We start from the raw sequence: 17739 nt of genomic DNA, 5'->3' as shown, positions 1-17739 counted from the left end.
ATATATCTAAGGCCTCTAACGGTAGCTTTCCAGAACGCCATCCTGAGGTCTGTCTTGCGTCATGGCGAATGTTGAAAAGACTGCACCCCACGTTCCAAAACCCTTTATATGGCCTCAAATCTGCCTAGCAACACCATTCCAATTCTCACTATTTGCTGACATCTAGGGGAAGGCGTATGCTGTGCATCTCGACCAATAGAAGACATGCAAATTAATAAACTGACCTCAGAACAGCCTGCCTGATTTCAGATTTCTCACTTCCTCACAGGAAAATTGCTCCAACTTGAGTTCTGTTTTACTCACAGATATAATTCAAACGATTTTAGAAACTAGAGAGTGTTTTCTATTCAATAGTAATAATAATATGCATATTATACGAGCAAGAATTGAGTACGAGGCAGTTTATTTTGGGAACGAAATTTTTACAAAGTGAAAACAGCACCCCCTATTGAGAAAAGGTTTTAAAGGACCTCCTCACCAAAGCAAGATTCAGTAGTAAGCCACCACAAGACCCCAAATCTCACAATTTCCATTTTCGACAGATAAAGTTCATTACAAACATACACAGCCATACATCAGCACCAGTACAAGAATCCTATTAATTGAACACCCATAACACCATTTATATCATTACATGCACACTCTGCAATAAACAATACATCGGAGAAACCAAACACACCATAGAAACCAGACTCAAACAACACCTGTATAACATTAAAAGGGCACACCTACAAACGGCACTCATAACCCACTTCCAGGAGCACCCCAACACTCACCTTACCATATCAGGGTTACAGTCACATATAGGCTGGACCTGTGGGCAGCGAAAGAGGGTAGAACGGGAGTTGATCCACCACCTACAGACAATAAGGCCAAATGGCCTGAACGAGAGGGTTTAGAAAATGGGTTTTAACAGACAGGAAAATGGATGGAGAAGAACATGGTTTTATTTATATTTTATCTATACTCTATATATTTATGTTTTGTTCGGTTTAGTTTGGCATTTCCTTTTTTTAGGTCTTTCCTTTCTTTTAACAGAATAAAACAATAAAACCAACTAAATGCACAATATTGCTTTTATGTTCATATTTAACAACATTATGGTTGAATGAATCTCTCACCACATCGGCTCCTGCACTGTCACCTAGAAAAAGAGGCATTTTAGAACTTACTTCAGTTTAATTTATGATCTTAGGAGGACACCTACGGGCCTTTTTAAGTACTACATCTAATATAACAGATCATCAGAAGAGGGATAGGTTAGTCCACTCTGCCTTCCAGACGAGAGGCACCTAATACATTTGATAAATATTTGATAAATATTTGGGGAGGCATTGTTAATGCCTTCTCCGGGCGGGGGTTCCTCGTAAGATAGAGGATCGAATTGTCCACTCTAAACTTGATCTATGGAATCAAGTGTAAATTGTGCCAAAAGATTTACATAGGAGAAACAAAGAATACACTACAGGTCAGACTAAAACAACATCTATACCATATGGCTAAAGGTAATAAGAGTACTGTACTGTATTTGCATTTTGGCCTACGTGCAGTGGAGGGCTTGAGAATTCTTGGTCTGGAGACAAACAGGAGCTGGTCCAGGACACAACGACAGGGGATGGAAAGAACTTGGATTGTGCGCCTCAATACGATAGATCCTAAGGGCCTGAATGAAAAATATAAAATTTATCTTGGCTTACTTACCTGATGGGAGGGGCCTCTCCGGTGCAGTGACATGGGTTATTTGGTGGGGGAGGTGGTGGGGGATTGTGGGAGAGCCGCCCATTATAAATGTTTGTATATTCAATTATTTATTTATTTATGGATTTACTCCTTATATTTTTTAAGCACTGACCATAAATATGATGGCACTTATTTTTATATTCTTTGATTCCTTAGTGTGAAGTGATTTTACCTTATTTATTTTTTGGATACTTCTATAGCACTTTTATATTTTAGTGTGGTATGATGATTTGTACATGGTTGAATAGCCATTGTTTGTTGGCACTTATGATTGACTCTTTTTATTTATTTATTTATTTTGTTTGTTCATTGGGTGGTTCTCCTCGCAGACCCTAATCCCCCACCCTAACCCCGAGATCCTCATGCCTAACCTTAACCGTTGGACCCCCATACCTGATCCTGACTTGTGCTCTAATCCTGACCCTAACCATAACCCCAACCCGAACTCTAACCTTAACCCCTAGCTCCTAAATCCTAACCTTAATTCCCAACCCTAACCTTAACCCCTAGACCCTCATATCTAACTTTACCTCTTAGACCACAGCTCTGAGCTTGGCCCCTGATCTCTATTTTTGGTTCTGAATCCCTGGTTCTTAACCCAAGCCTTATTTTAAATTCTGATTGCCAGTGCACATCAGATTAGTCTGATTAGTCTGTTATTCTTTTAACCTAACCCAGCCCGCGCCTGGCATTTTATAAAAAAAAATTATTTTTATTTCCTCTTTGACTGGATTGTTTTAGTATTTTTATTGTCTTGATTTGTTTGTCAAGTAGGTCACAATGATTGAACACCTATCCTAATTGGGACGGTTGATGGGAGGAGAATGGGGGGGGATGGACGGAGGACTAAGCCATACACAGGTCTTGGGAAGAATGGATCCGCCCCCTCAATTCCTCATATTAACACAGGTGTTGGTGACTACTCATTACCTCTGAAGAAAGCTATGATGCTGAAACGTCAGGTCTCTGTTTGTTTTCTGTTTTAAAACTTCTGAAAGTTCCCCTTGACAGATGTTTTGCTTCAACAAACCATACAACAGCCATGGAATTTAGCTTACGAAGGCCTCTTGGACTGACAATTCACTCGAAAGGAAGTTCCAGTGAGTACAAATACCTGAACAAAGGATTAAGGTGAAGGATTTTTTTATAACCTTTTAACCTTTGAACATTGCTAATTTCATTACAATTTCCTTTGGTTAGTGAACCATTACCAAAGCAGGTGTTGGTAGCATAACATCTAGGGACTCATGATTTTAATTGTTTGTATGTTTTGTTTTTTTATGAAAATGTGATTTTCTTTCTTTTCTTTTTTTCTCCTCCCCCCCCCCTTATTTTCCCATTCCCCTTTGTCTTTGATTTTAAAATGGTCTGTGGTGTAGTGGAGACTCAGTTGGGATAACATTGTTGATTGTGCTTATTTTTATAGTGGTAGAAGCTGATGCTTCCAAGAAATCGGTTTGGGCCTCAGGCGCAATCTATAGCCTTGGGGGAGAATACACCCACCCTAAGCTCAGACACTCTTAAAACCTCTTTCGACCCTAAATTGACTAAGCAGTATTTTAAATTATTACAAGCCATTCACCATGTGGCAAATTTTAGCAGAATTGCAAAGGACCAGGTCTTTCCCGCCTGGCATGATGAAACAGGTTGTCAGACTTACAGCTTTTATTAAACCTTCATCACCCAATTCAACCACTCTGGCACTGGTGAAGGAGAATAGGGACCACTGGATGGACACTAATATGTGCATCTTAGTGGACCATTATGATTCAGTCCTGGCAGCGGGGTTACAGGAGATGGGGAGATTTGATATCAATTCCTTTGAGCGAGCGGTTGCCTGGGCAAGGGCCAGATATAAATGTAAGTTTACTCAGTCATCAGTGGCAACGTTACAGGCGACGCTTCCCAAGGCCAGTGTGGGTGCTTGTGAGGTGACAGGCCCAGGCCAACTGACTATGGAGGCTTTTCCGCCCTTGTCCAGCTCCCAGTAACGTGGAAAGAATGGGAAATAGCAGTCCGGCCAGCTGGTTAGTTAATGGTGGGGCTAAAAATAGACCTAAAAGGAGCTCCCCTAGGAGGTCTCCCATTCTACCAGCTCTGCTGGAGCAGGGGAAAACTAGTTTAGTCACGGCTGAAACGCATTCCCCTAGACCCCAAGTACTTGCTGGAGATCCACTGACCACTGAGTTAGAGCTGGGGGGGGGGGGGGGGGTGATATCTGGAAGCAAACACAGGTGAGCTCTACTCTTGTTCACAGTCCTAAGAGATTTTTTTATACAGTAATGTCATCCTACAATGTAGTAATACTATTTCCTCTATCTGACTCTGGCCAGGAGGTCCCCGGAGTTGGAGGGGAGCGGGACCCGTGTGGGGCTGCCCTTGGGACCCGAGAGGGGGATGAACATATGATGATAAGTGATGACAAAACGGATTCTTCCTTGAATACGTCCTTGTCTGAGCCCCCCGGGGAGTCCCACGTTGCTGCTGCTCCGGTCCTCCCGCTGCTATTCTCTTCGGTGCCGCCTCCTCTTGATCCAGGTCAGAGTAAGACAGTGGGATTTGTTACAGCTGAGGTGCACCCGGGGGTTTCTTATTCTACTCCAGTGATTCATATACCTGTCAGGAAGTGTATATACACCTGCCTTAAAACAGGTTAGGCACCCAATTCTACTAGGAAAATTTGGGATTGGGAACTTACAATTCGAAAACCAATTGTTATAATTGGAGACTAATATTTCACGGATACCTAGGTTTACTGACCCTAGAGTGCAGGCAGATAGCTTCCCTGGTGCTACATTCCACCATTTAAAAGGGGTTAGAACAACACCCAACAGTGGAGAAGGTGGGTTAAACAACTGCATTTAAACAACTGCCTTTTGAAACAACTGGTGTTGAACTCCTGGAAGCAACTACAACAACTGTTGAAAATGGCGGGAAGTAAATTTCCCAATGCCATACTTGCCCATTATCAACTATTCAGACTGGAAAAACGGCAACAGTTACTCTTGGATCAACTTAATCAAAAAATCCTAGAGCAATGCAACTATTTACCTGAGATTAGCAAACGTAGGTTCCACACACTGCCACGTGACCCAGTACACTGGACATCTGAAACAGGAAATATGATCTTAAACTGTTGGCTGGATAATTTAAACATGTAAGTGGAGAACAGTGCCTTGATACAGCTCCACTAGACACTATTAAATCATTGGGGTCCAATCAGAGTATAGTCATTAAGTGTCTCTTGAGCCTAGGTCCTGGCAGAGTTGTGTAGACTCAGGACAGCTAAGCTTTGGAGGAAGATTTAAAGAGTCCGTAATTTGCTTTCTAATGATCATGATCTTTTCCTCAAAGAAGTTCATGAATTTATTACTGCTGAAGTGAAAGCCATGCTCACTTGGGGAATGCTGCTTTTTAGTTAGCTTTGCAACAGTATCAAAAATAAATTTTGGATTGTTCTTATCTTCCTCAATTAAGTTGGAAAAGTAGGATGACCGAGCAGCAGTGAGGGCTCTTTGATACTGCACGGTACTGTCTTTCCAAGCTAGTCGAAGACTTCCAGTTTGTTGCGAATTTAGTTTCAAATTTTCTGGAAGCTTGCTTCAGAGCTCGGGTATTTTCTGTATACCAGGGATCTAGTTTCTTATGACAAATGTTTTTAGTTTTTAGGGGTGCAACTGCATCTAGGGTATTGTGCAAGATTAAATTGAGTTCCTCAGTTAGGTGGTTAATTAGACAAAATTACATTTTGAACTTTAACTTCTTATGGCTGCAGCCTGACGCAGGTACACTTATGACAACAGCCAGCTCAAGTGCAGGGCGAGAAATTCAAAATATATATTTTTTAAATATTTAACTTTCACACGTTAACAAGTCCAATACAGCATAGGGAAGGTACACATCTTGTGAATCCAGCCAACATGTCCGATTTTAAATGTTTTACAGCGAAAACAGCACGTATATTTATGTTAGCTCACCACCACATACCTAATTACTCATCATAAAAAATTTCTGAAAAATACATAGTGTACAGCAATTGAAAGACGGGCATCTTTTGATTCCATACAATATTTCTGATTTATCAAGTGTTTTACAGCGAAAACACAATATAGCGTTATATTAGCTCACCTCAATAGCCAAAAAACACAAGCAATTTCCCAGTAGCAAAACTAAGCGAAAGTAACAAACAAGCAAAAGATATATAATTTGACTAACCTTGATTTTCTTCCTCAGATGACAGTCCTGTAACATCAGGTTATACATATACTTATGTTTTGTTCGAAAATGTGCATATTTAGAGCTGAAATCAATGTGAGTGAGTGGCACCATGTGCCAACTTGGCTACTTCTCCCCACTAGGTCTGGATTTTTCCTGACACTTTTTCTGACACACAAATTCTGACCAAATAGCTATTCATAAACATAACTAAAAAATACATGTTGTATAGGAAATGATAGATCCATTAGTTCTTAATGAAATCGCAGTGTTAGAATTCTAAAAATAACTTCATTAGCTATACCGAAGCTGCATATCGTAGAGTACCCAAACGTTGGCCGCCGGCGACTAGTACAACATGTTCGACAGATATATGAAATAGCATCATAAAATGTTTCTTTCTTTTGCTGATCTTTCATCAGAATGTTGGACAAGGTGTCCTTTGTCCAGAACAGTCGTTGTTTGGATTCAGAACGGACACTTTCCCTCTTCATTTAGCACGCGCGCTAGCCGGGTGGCACGAATCGCTCCATCGTCAACAAAGTCAGAGAACGGAACACGGCAAAACTCCCGAAAAAATTTCAATAATCTGATTAAAATATATTGAAAAAACATACTTTACGATGATATGGTCACATGTATCAGATAAAATCAAAGCCGGAGATAGTAGCTAAACAGAAGCCAATCCCACTGTCCACCGCGCGCTCCTCAGAGTACCGGAAATGAGGGACACGTCATACAAAGAGCCTGTATTCCACGTCAGACCAAGATAAACACAACATTTCTTCTCCCACAGCCTCTTGACACCCAGGGGAAGGTCTATGAAGTGCACGTAGACTCTTACGTTTCATGCCCATGTATAGGCAGGAAGAAAAGCAGAGCCTCGATTTCAGACTTTCCACTTCCTGGTCAGGAAGTTTGTGCAAAATGAGTTCTGTTTGACTCATAGATATAATTCAAACGGTTTTAGAAACTAGAGTTTTCTATCCAATAGTAATAATAATATGCATATTCTATGAGCAAGAATTGAGTACGAGGCCGTTTGAAATGGGCACCTTATCTGGCTACTCAATACTGCCCCTGCAGCCCAAACAGGTTAAACTCAATAACATAAGTCTGCCCTGATTATCTGCATATACCTGCTTGACTTTTTCAACCAATTTTTTACCAAAATAGCCACTCCACATGTTTTTTCACTTCCGTGACTACAAAAAATTAGCTCAGACCATTTGCTCTTAATCTCCAGCATTTTGGAGTCTGTCCAATTAGTCTCTTGAAAACACCACATGTCTGCTGTAACAGACACCAAAACCTGCTCCAATTTGTTCATATTTCAAAAAACTGTTCCCATTTAGTGATGCTACTTTAATCATTGTTAAAGTATCCAGAAATATAGCCAAAAACAAACATGCCATTTCAAAATAGACTTCTTTATTCCTGCTCCCATCACCTCCCTAGTTTTGCCAATGATCTCTTATTTCTAGCAAACAACTGAAAATCCTCTATCTATTTCTTCGTCCGACTCATGACTTGTACTTGTAAGGGGAGCAACATCCAAGCCTTTTGTAAAACATTCTTTAACAGTGCCATCAACTCCAGTGGACCCAGCCCTCTCCTTGGTTTCATTTTCACACAGGTTTAAAGCAGGTTCAGGCACCTGAGAAGCACCTTGCACCATATCTACCTGTGTATCCAATTCACCAATCATTTGCTGCTGCTCCACCTTGTCAGCAGCAGAGACCAAGACTGCGTCTCGAGTACTGCCAGAAGGCATTACATACACTCCAAGCACATCTATAGCTGTCTCTGGAATCACCTGCGACACACTTTCCCTGTCACTCTTCCTCCCTCTCCATAGCCTCACTCCCCTCATATTATTCAGTAATGAGGTCCATTGTTTGCAGAAATAAGACATCATTTCCTTTCTTACATTTACATCTGTCTTTAGGTCTATCACACCTTCTACACATATCACCGATGTTCGAACATTCTCTGGCATAATGCCCTTTACCACATTTACGACATAAATTCTGGACATTCCTTAAGTATGTGTCCTGGTTGAATACATAGTCTACATACCTTGGTTATCGTGGATCACTCGGAAATATTCAAATCCATCGACAGTAATGAATTTGGTTGAGTAAGGTAATGATTGCACACTGTCCGTAAACTTCACCTTACAAAATCTCATCCAGTCTACAATGTCCATTCCTGGCCACATCCTCCACTTGATTGGTGTTGTCGCGTTTACTTTCCATCCTTGTAATTTCTCATGTATTTCGTCATCCGTAATATATGCCGGCAAGTTCAAAAAGGACACCACAAGTTCATCGTTCCCCAGTTCTTTCGCCATTATTTGACAGCTCTTTATTCTTAGCCCGTCTTAGTCTTTTCCCTTCGCGTGTGACATGGTTATTTCGTACTTATTTCTGTCTTTCATTCTACATCCCAATATCATTCCACATACTACTTTTATTCCTCTCAGCAATTCCATCGTTATTTTTTCTTCTCCAATAACATCCACGTTCACCGTCAATTCTTTCTCATACTTTCTTCTCCAACTCTTCATTCGACGCTCTTTTTTTCTCCGTTGTCCATTCTCGTTGTTGTTATTCTTGATGTCGAAGCCATTGAATCTGTTCGGTTATTTTACGTAAAATCTCCCAAACAGCTCACGCCGTTGGGGGATAAAAAAGCTAAAATTTACAAAGAAAATAAACTACAATCCCCACACAAACTTCCAAACTTAAAGTATAAAAACCACCAAAAACGATTTTCTCTCTCCTAACAATCCAACACCTGCTGCTCACTCACTTCCTGAAACTTCCAAAAAGGGGCGTATTCAGGCTGGTATGGCCGTAAGTGAAGGAACAACTCTTGGTACACTATAAAGTCAAAGTGAGTCTGATAAACAGACATTGCATTTTCACCAATTAGATAAGCAGCGTGAACTTTGGGTCAAAAAGTGGAAGAAATGACATACTGTAGCATCAAATGCTTACAACAAAGCAGTGTTGCTGATGCAATAATGCAAGAGCACACCCTAGTGGACAATTCTTACAGCACCTGGTATTCCCAGGCGGTCTCCCATCCAAGTACTAACCAGGCCCGACCCTGCTTTGCTTCCAAGATCAGAGGAGATCAAGCGTACAATTTATTTTTCTTTTTATTATTAAAATGTCATAGTAATTTAACCAAATCACAAACACTAACAATCCTTCTATTCATTTCATTCCACTACATCAGAAATAAACATTTCCATAAACAAAACAATTATCCTGTTTGGGCTGCAAGCCCGAAATCGGTACGACAATGACAACAGCTGCGGGGCGCGAAATTCAAAATCTATTTTTTAAAAATATTTAACTTTTACACATTAACAAGTCCAATACAGCATTTGAAAGATAAACATCTTGTCAATCCAGCCAACATGTCCGATTTTTTTAAAATGTTTTACAGAGAAAACACCACATATATTTATGTTAGCTCACCACCAAATACAAAAGTGGACAGACGTATGGATATGATTATGAAGTATGAATTATGATTCAAGTAGCATGCACAAGCCAACCGAAATAAACTAAAACCAACCTAAAGAGCCCAGAAAAAACTACCTCAGATGACAGTCATATAACATGTTACACAATAAATCTATGTTTTGTTCATAAAAAGTGCATATTTTAGCTATAAATCAGTTTTACATTGATGCTACCCAAAAATGCTAACACATAGCTAGAGTCTGAATCCAGACGGGAGTAGCCAGAGAAAATACATACACCAACGTCGGCTACTAATTACACCTCATAAAACATTTCAGAAAAACATATGGTGGATAGCTAATGAAAGACAGATATCGTGTGAATAAAGCCAACATTTCCGATTTTTGAAGTGTTTTACAGCGAAAACACAATATATCGTTATATTAGCTAACAACATAAGCTAGCATAAGTCAGCACTAGCATTGGTCAAGCGCTAGCCTAGCACAGTTAGCACAGTTAGCACAGCACAGCTCAACAGATATATGAAAAAGCATCCCAAATTGGGTCTTATCTTTGTTGATATTCCATCAGAATGTTGTAACGGGGTCCAATGTCCAGTAGAGTCTTTAGTTGGGTTCCAGAACGAATTATTTCCCTCTTTGGTTAGCAAGCACAATAGCATTGCGGCGCTACTCAGCGTTTCTTCAAAAAATTCTTCCGTCGTATCACATCTAAAGTCCAGAATAAATTGCAATAATATGATTAAAGTATATTGAAAAAACATACTTTAGGATGATTTTGTGACATGTATCAAATAATATCGTAGTCAGAGATCATATTCAACGTTATCTACCTTCTTCCAGAAGCCGAGACCAACTTCTGCTTCGCGCCCGGAATTTTTTTTTAACTGCGCAGGTCTCACAAGGTGTGTTATTCAGTCCATGGACGAGATATTCGACTCCTTTCAATTCTCACTTCCGCATTACAGCCTGACGAAGGCGTGTGACGTGTTCCTATGGTCCCAAGTCAAAGGGCCTTTTATAGAGAAGGTCTTAAAGAGACACATCGCATTTTGGAAATCTCAATTCGGCTGGGAAAATGGCTGTAAAAATATTTCTGTTCGACTTAGAGAAACAATTCAAACATTTTTAGAAACTATAGACTGTTATCTATCCAACAGTAGTAAATATATGCATATTGGAAAATAAAAAGTTTCTTAGGAGGCCGTTTGAAAATGTGCACACATTTTCCAGTTTTTTTCAATATTCAGCTTGCAGCTTGCAGCCCAACTTCTTCTGGCTGCAAGCCCGAAGCTGGGCACAATATGACAACAGCCACTTCAAGTGCAGGGCGCAAAATTCAAAATATATTTTTGAAATATTTAACTTTCACACATTAACAAGTCCAATACAGCATTTGAAAGATAAACATCTTGTGAATCCAGCCAACATGTCCCATATAAAAAAAAAATGTTTTACAGCGAAAACACCACGTATATTTGTTAGCTCACCACCAAATACAAAAAAGGACAGACATTTTTCACAGCACAGGTGGCATGCACAAAGCCAATCTAACTAACCAAGAAACAACTTCATCAGATGACAGTCTTATAACATGTTTTTCAATAAATCTATGTCTTGTTCGAAAAATTTGCATATTTGAGCTATAAATCAGTTTTACATTGCAGCTACCATCACAGCTACCGTCAAATGGCACCGACGCAGCCAGAGTAATTACAGACACCAACGTCAAATACCTAAATACTCATCATAAAACATTTCTGAAAAATACATGGTGTACAGCAAATGAAAGACGGGCATCTTGTGATTCCAGGCAATATTTCAGATTTTTTTTTTTTTTTTTTAAACCTGCATGATCACTAAAAGTTGTAAAAACATACTTAATATCTTTCATAAAATTCCTTAAACCTTTTACTAAAACCAGATCTATCCACGTTTGTTTCAAATCCCCTAAAACCACCTGCCTTCTAGAAAATTATATTTTTTCTGGATTTTCCTCTCTCCATATATCAATCATTCCTCTTTCTAACATCTTCTACATCACTTCTAAAAATAGCTCCTCTTGCTATCCATTTTAACATTAAAATCCCCAACTACAATACAGTTTCCCTCACACCATTTTCCTATTTCTAAAAATAAATCTTTGCGCTCTATTTCAGTATTTGGCGCATAAATATTTATAATTCTAAAAACCATACTCATATATTCAATCTAAAATTAAAATCCTCCCATTATTATCATTATATATGTTTCACATTATCCACCACATCCTTCCTCAATAAAATAGCAACCCCACTTGAATTCCCCCTGCCATTGTTACCAAAAATAAAATCTCTCTTTTTTTTTTACTTCTAAAATACATACATTGTCCCAATGTGTTTCTTGCAGGCATAAAATATCAGAATTCTTCATTTTAGCTATTCTTTGAAAATTTTTCATTGTTCTTAAACCATTCGCATTGGCATAAAATTAACCATTCCAATAAATAATAAAAAGTAAAAATATTTTCTCATTATCCTCTATTTTGTCATGTTTTCGTCCTTTTTCACCTCCAACGCCGCTTTCCTCTTCCTGTAGCTTACCCTTGTTCTATCAATCTTTTCCATGTCTTCTGAATCTGAAATTGACTCTAAATCCATCTCTTCCAACCAACTCGAATTCTCCTTTCCTGTGCCTGTTGTGCTGCCTGTATCCATTTGAGTCTCCTGTATAGTTGTCAGCATCCCACTCCCCTCCACTTCACCTCCTTCCGAAGCACCCACATAGCCCGAGGCCCCCCCAAAAAACTGTCCCCAGTGCCTCCACCCAGGCCACTCCCGCCATCCTCCTGAACTCCCTCTTCTTATTTCTGAATCCATACTGCCCCCTATTTCATCTGTCTTCTGTTCCGTCTTCTCCCCTCTTCTTTTCTCCGTCTCTCCACCCTCCTCCACGTCCTCTCCTCCATCGTCTTCTTCTGCTCGGGGTGAAACATCAGCCTCCACAAAAAGATCCTGCCTCCCCCCCTCATTCACAACCTCTCCACAGTTGCACTCGTCAGCTCTCATGCGACATCCTTCGCAAAATGCCCTTTCCTTTCCACCTACACATTCTCTTGCATAATGCCCTTGCTTCCCACACTTATAACATTTAAATTCAGGGCAGTCCTTCACAATATGCCCAGGCTGAATACAAAGCCTACAAACTCTGACCTGCTTATCATGTATAACTATAAAGTACTCTCCACCTTCAAGCGTGTCAAACTTTAGAGTACGGCAATGATTTCACAGTATCAGTAAATTTTACTTTGCAGTATCTCGTGCCATCTGCTATATCCGTGCCTGGCCAAACTCTCCTCCTGATTTCAGAGACTGCTGATACACCCTAGCTACATAGCTTGGCCAATATAGCACTGTCTTCCATGTATACAGGCAGATTCATGAAAGAGACTAAGTTCATTGGAAACCATATCTCTTGCCTAATTCTTGTTTCTTTAATCATGAAGCCATCCATTAAGCGCTCTTTTCCTTTTCCATTTCTCATCGTGACCTCGTACTTTCTTTCTCCTTTTACTCTACATCCCACCACCTCCCCACACCTCTTTAATCGCACGTAGCAATTCCATCGTTGTGACTATCTTCTCCCATCAACTCCACTGCCACCGTAAATTCTTTTCCATATTTCATTCCTCCTTCATCTCCATGTTTCTTCCGTTGAGCATTTTCCTTGTCCGTTCCATTAGCCATTGCCATGTTGTCCGTCATAGTAAAACAAAAATGAGACCAAAAACCTCTCCCCCAAGCAGCAAAACTGCAAAGGGGGGAAAAAAACGAACCAAACTTAAATGTATTCAAATGCACAAATAAAAATTCAACTTAAAAAAAAACGATGAAAAAAAAATCAATCTCATAAGCAAACACTCACTCACAGCTCAATCACCTGCACCTGTCTCACTTTCCAAACAGGAAGTGCTCACTCAGGCTGGTGTGGCCATAAGCGAAGGAACAACTCTTGGTACACCATATAAAATCAAAGTGAGTCTGATAAACAGACATTGCATTTTCACCAATTAGATAAGCAGCTTGAACTTTCCAAGTACTAACCAGGCCCAACCCTGCTTAGCTTCCAAGATCAGACGAGCTCGGGCGTATTTTTTAATCTTTTATTATGAAAAAACACATTTACAACATTCAATCAATAATTCAAAAGGATGAACAATTCATCCTTTTAAAAAAATAAAATAACCTATTAAACAAAATCATCCACTAAAACCAATTAATAAAAACCAAATTTTCCATTCGACTCAATTTCAATAAAAGTGCTCCCCCACACAAACAATTTCAAAATTACATCCACCATATTTATATATTACTTCTATATCTTTCTCTAAAATACTTCTAAATAAAACCTCCACACTCTCAATTTTCCCTTCATAATGTCCCAAATTCCTTCTTGGTCTTACAGCGTATCTGGCATGACTAAGAACAAAATTCATCAAATTAAAATGAAACGTTGCTTTTCCCAGTTAAACCAAAAAGGAACAACCTCCTCCACTCAACCCCAGCAACAATATCTTCTCCCCAATGTTGTACTAAAATCCCCTTTAAAAACGTATGAAACTCTTCTAATCTACTACATTCAACAAAAAAGTGCATAAAATTTTCCACCCCGTACCACAAATATCACATTCTCTTTTAATATCTCTATTTATTTGATGTAAAACCACGTTCGTAAAAATCCTGTTCCAATTTAACCTGTTTGGCGTGCAAGCCCGACCTCGGACCGAAAATGACACCCCTGCAGGGCGCGAAATTCAAAATCTATTTTTTAAAAATATTTAACTTTTACACATTAACAAGTCCAATACAGCATTTGAAAGATAAACATCTTGTCAATCCAGCCAACATGTCCGATTTTTTTAAATGTTTTACAGAGAAAACACCACATATATTTATGTTAGCTCACCACCAAATACAAAAGTGGACAGACACGTATGAATTATGATTATGAAGTATGAATTATGATTGAAGTAGCATGCACAACCAACCGAAATAAACTAAAACCAACCTAAAGAGCCCAGAAAAAACGACCTCAGATGACAGTCATATAACATGTTACACAATAAATCTATGTTTTGTTCATAAAAAGTGCATATTTTAGCTATAAATCAGTTTTACATTGATGCTACCCAAAAATGCTAATACATAGCTTGAGTCTGAATCCAGCCGGGAGTAGCCAGAGAAAATACATACACCAACGTCGGCTACTAATTACACCTCATAAAACATTTCAGAAAAACATATGGTGGATAACTAATGAAAGACAGATATCTTGTGAATACAGACAACATTTCCGATTTTTGAAGTGTTTTACAGCGAAAACACAATATATCGTTATATTAGCTAACATCATAAGCTAGCATAAGGCAGCATTGATTCTAGTCAAGCGCTAGCCTAGCACAGTTAGCAGAGTTAGCATTCAACAGTTCGACATATATATGAAAAAGCATCCCAAATTGGGTCTTATCTTTCTTGGTACTCCATCAGAATGTTGTAACGGGGTCCAATGTCCAGTAGAGTCTTTAGTTGGGTTCCAGAACGAATTATTTCCCTCTTTGGTTAGCTAGCACGATAGCATTGCTGCGCTAGAAAGCTTTTCTTCAAAAAATTCTTCCGTCGTTTCACATCTAAAGTCCAGAATAAATTGCAATAATATAATTAAAGTATATTGAAAAAACATACTTTAGGATGATTTTGTGACATGTATCAAATAATATCGTAGTCAGGCATCATATTCAACGTTATCTACCTTGTTCCAGAAGCCGAGATCAAATTATCCTTCGCGCCCGGATTTTTATTTTAACTGCGCAGGTCTCACAAGAAGTTGTGTTATTCAGTCCAGGGACGAGATATTCGACTCCTTTCAATTCTCACTTCCGCATTACAGTCTGACGAACGCCTCTGACGTGTCCCTATGGTCACAAGTCAAATGGCCTTTTATAGAGAAGGTCTTAAAGAGACACATCGCATTTTGGGAAACTCAATTCGGCTGGGAAAATGGCTGTAAAAATATTTCTGTTCGACTTAGAGAAACAATTCAAACCTTTTTAGAAACTACAGACTGTTATCTATCCAACAGTAGTAAATATATGCATATTGGAAAATAAAAAGTTTCTTAGGAGGCCGTTTGAAAATGTGCACACATTTTCCAGTTTTTTCAATATTCAGCGTGCAGCCATAACAGGTTTTAAAATCATTGTTTTCACATTCTATAGAATTATATTTTACATTTACATTCTTCCATATTGATTTCACATCTATATTTGCAAACACCCTAGACCACACTTTCCGAAGCAGGAGATTTTATCTCTCTTAAAATACATTTTTTATAAACCTTTAACTTTCAAACCTGACAAATCATACTACTTCCCATTACTTTCATAATATAAAACCGGTAAACACCAAGCTCTTTGTAGCCACCTCTTTATTTATTAAAACTCCCCAGGAAGACATCCTAATATTCTCTTGTACATGTTCTCCACAGTAGTTCTACTTCATCATTTTCTTCAACCACATTATCAAATATTGCCTGACATGGAAGGAACTCCGGAATGACCTCATAAGATGTCCCCAATCTGTCTCATCCCAGCCCTCATGAAATATTTACAAAACAACATCTTATTATCATAGTGTATCTTGGGATTTAAAAAAATTGGCTGATTTTTAAAATATTGTCTAAAATGGTACACTCATAATAAATATTTGGTAAAAACTCCCCCCAAGCCTCAAACACTTCTCTATAAAACAAAGGTATCTTACCTAACTTTTTCATACACATCAATAAACCATTGTCCCCCATCCTCCCAACCTCCTGCAAATACTCCTTAAACAATCTTTTCCATCCATAATCTAATTCACCATAAATATTTACGTACCATTTTGACTCTAATTGCTGTTTTCCTCACATTTAAATCCACCAACTTAAAACCCTTCTCATAACCTGCAATCAAAGTTTTAAAAGCTATTTTCCTCCCTTCCCTTCCCATAAATCAACTACAATTTTATTCATTTCAGATAAAACCCATTCTGGCATATCAAAACATTCATTACATAAATAAAAATTGACATCAACAATGAATTTATGACAATTACTTTCCCTTTTAATTTCAAAGACCTCCCCCTCCACATATTTACCACCTTCCTAACTTTGTTTAACTCCACTCCATGTCAGATCCCTAGCTTCCTGTTCCTTCAACTCTAAAAACACACCTAACACCTTAAAATAATCATTTACCATTTTCAAAGGAAAAGTCCCCTCATTAATCTTCCCAACATACATTATTACTGACTTCTCCATATTCACTTTTGCTCCTGAGGCTTGCTCATATACTTTAAAACACTCCATCACCCTTTTAACACTTCCCTCATCTCTAACTTATTGTGGTATCGTCTGCGTATTGATGAATTAAACTAAAACCTCCTTGCGGAGTCTCTACACAATTTTATAAAATGATATTTTTTTCAGGTATGCCGCTAAGGGTTCTACCGATATCAGCATTATTGTTTGTTTTAAAGGGCACCCCTGTCTCACTGATCTCTCAAGAATAAAATAATCTGTTAAAACCCCATTACATTTTACCCTACTTTTTGCCTTTCTATATAATAATTTTATCCATCCTATTCTATTTCCAAACCCATATTTTTCCAGTACCCTAAACATAAAATCATATTCCACCCTGTCAAAAGCTTTATTAAAATCTATACTTAAAACAATTCCCCCTCTCTTATCGCTATTCATTTTATTTATCACATCTCTAAGTGTAATAATGGTATCAGCTATATCTCTTCCAGGCACACTATAATTTTGTGTACGTGCTATGATGTCATTTAAAACTATCTTCATCCTATTTGCCAGTATTTTAGCAAAATTCTTATCTGAGTTTAATAAACTAATTTTCCTATAATTTTCCAGTTTCATTTTGCTCCCCTTATTCGATATCAGCCCTGTCACCATGGAGTCTGAAAAAGTATTATTATCTTCCATATATTGATACACTTCCAATAAAATCGGTGCTAAAAACTTCCATACATTTAATGAAACTCTGCAATTAGTCCATCTACTCCAGGACTTATTTATTTGTAAACCCTTAATTGCATCTTTCACTTCATCCACTTATCTTCCTATCATATATTTTCTTATCCTCAACACCAATTTGCACATCCACTCTAACTAAAATCTCCTTTACACACCCCTCATCCACCTCCCCTTTCTTAAATAAATCCTTAAATTCTGTACAGTTTCTAACA

This window comes from Salvelinus fontinalis, chromosome 8 (assembly GCF_029448725.1).
Source record: "Salvelinus fontinalis isolate EN_2023a chromosome 8, ASM2944872v1, whole genome shotgun sequence".
NCBI classification, from domain to species: Eukaryota; Metazoa; Chordata; class Actinopteri; order Salmoniformes; family Salmonidae; genus Salvelinus; species Salvelinus fontinalis.
The sequence above is the reverse complement of the archived record's forward strand: the minus strand, read 5'-3'. Positions refer to the sequence as shown.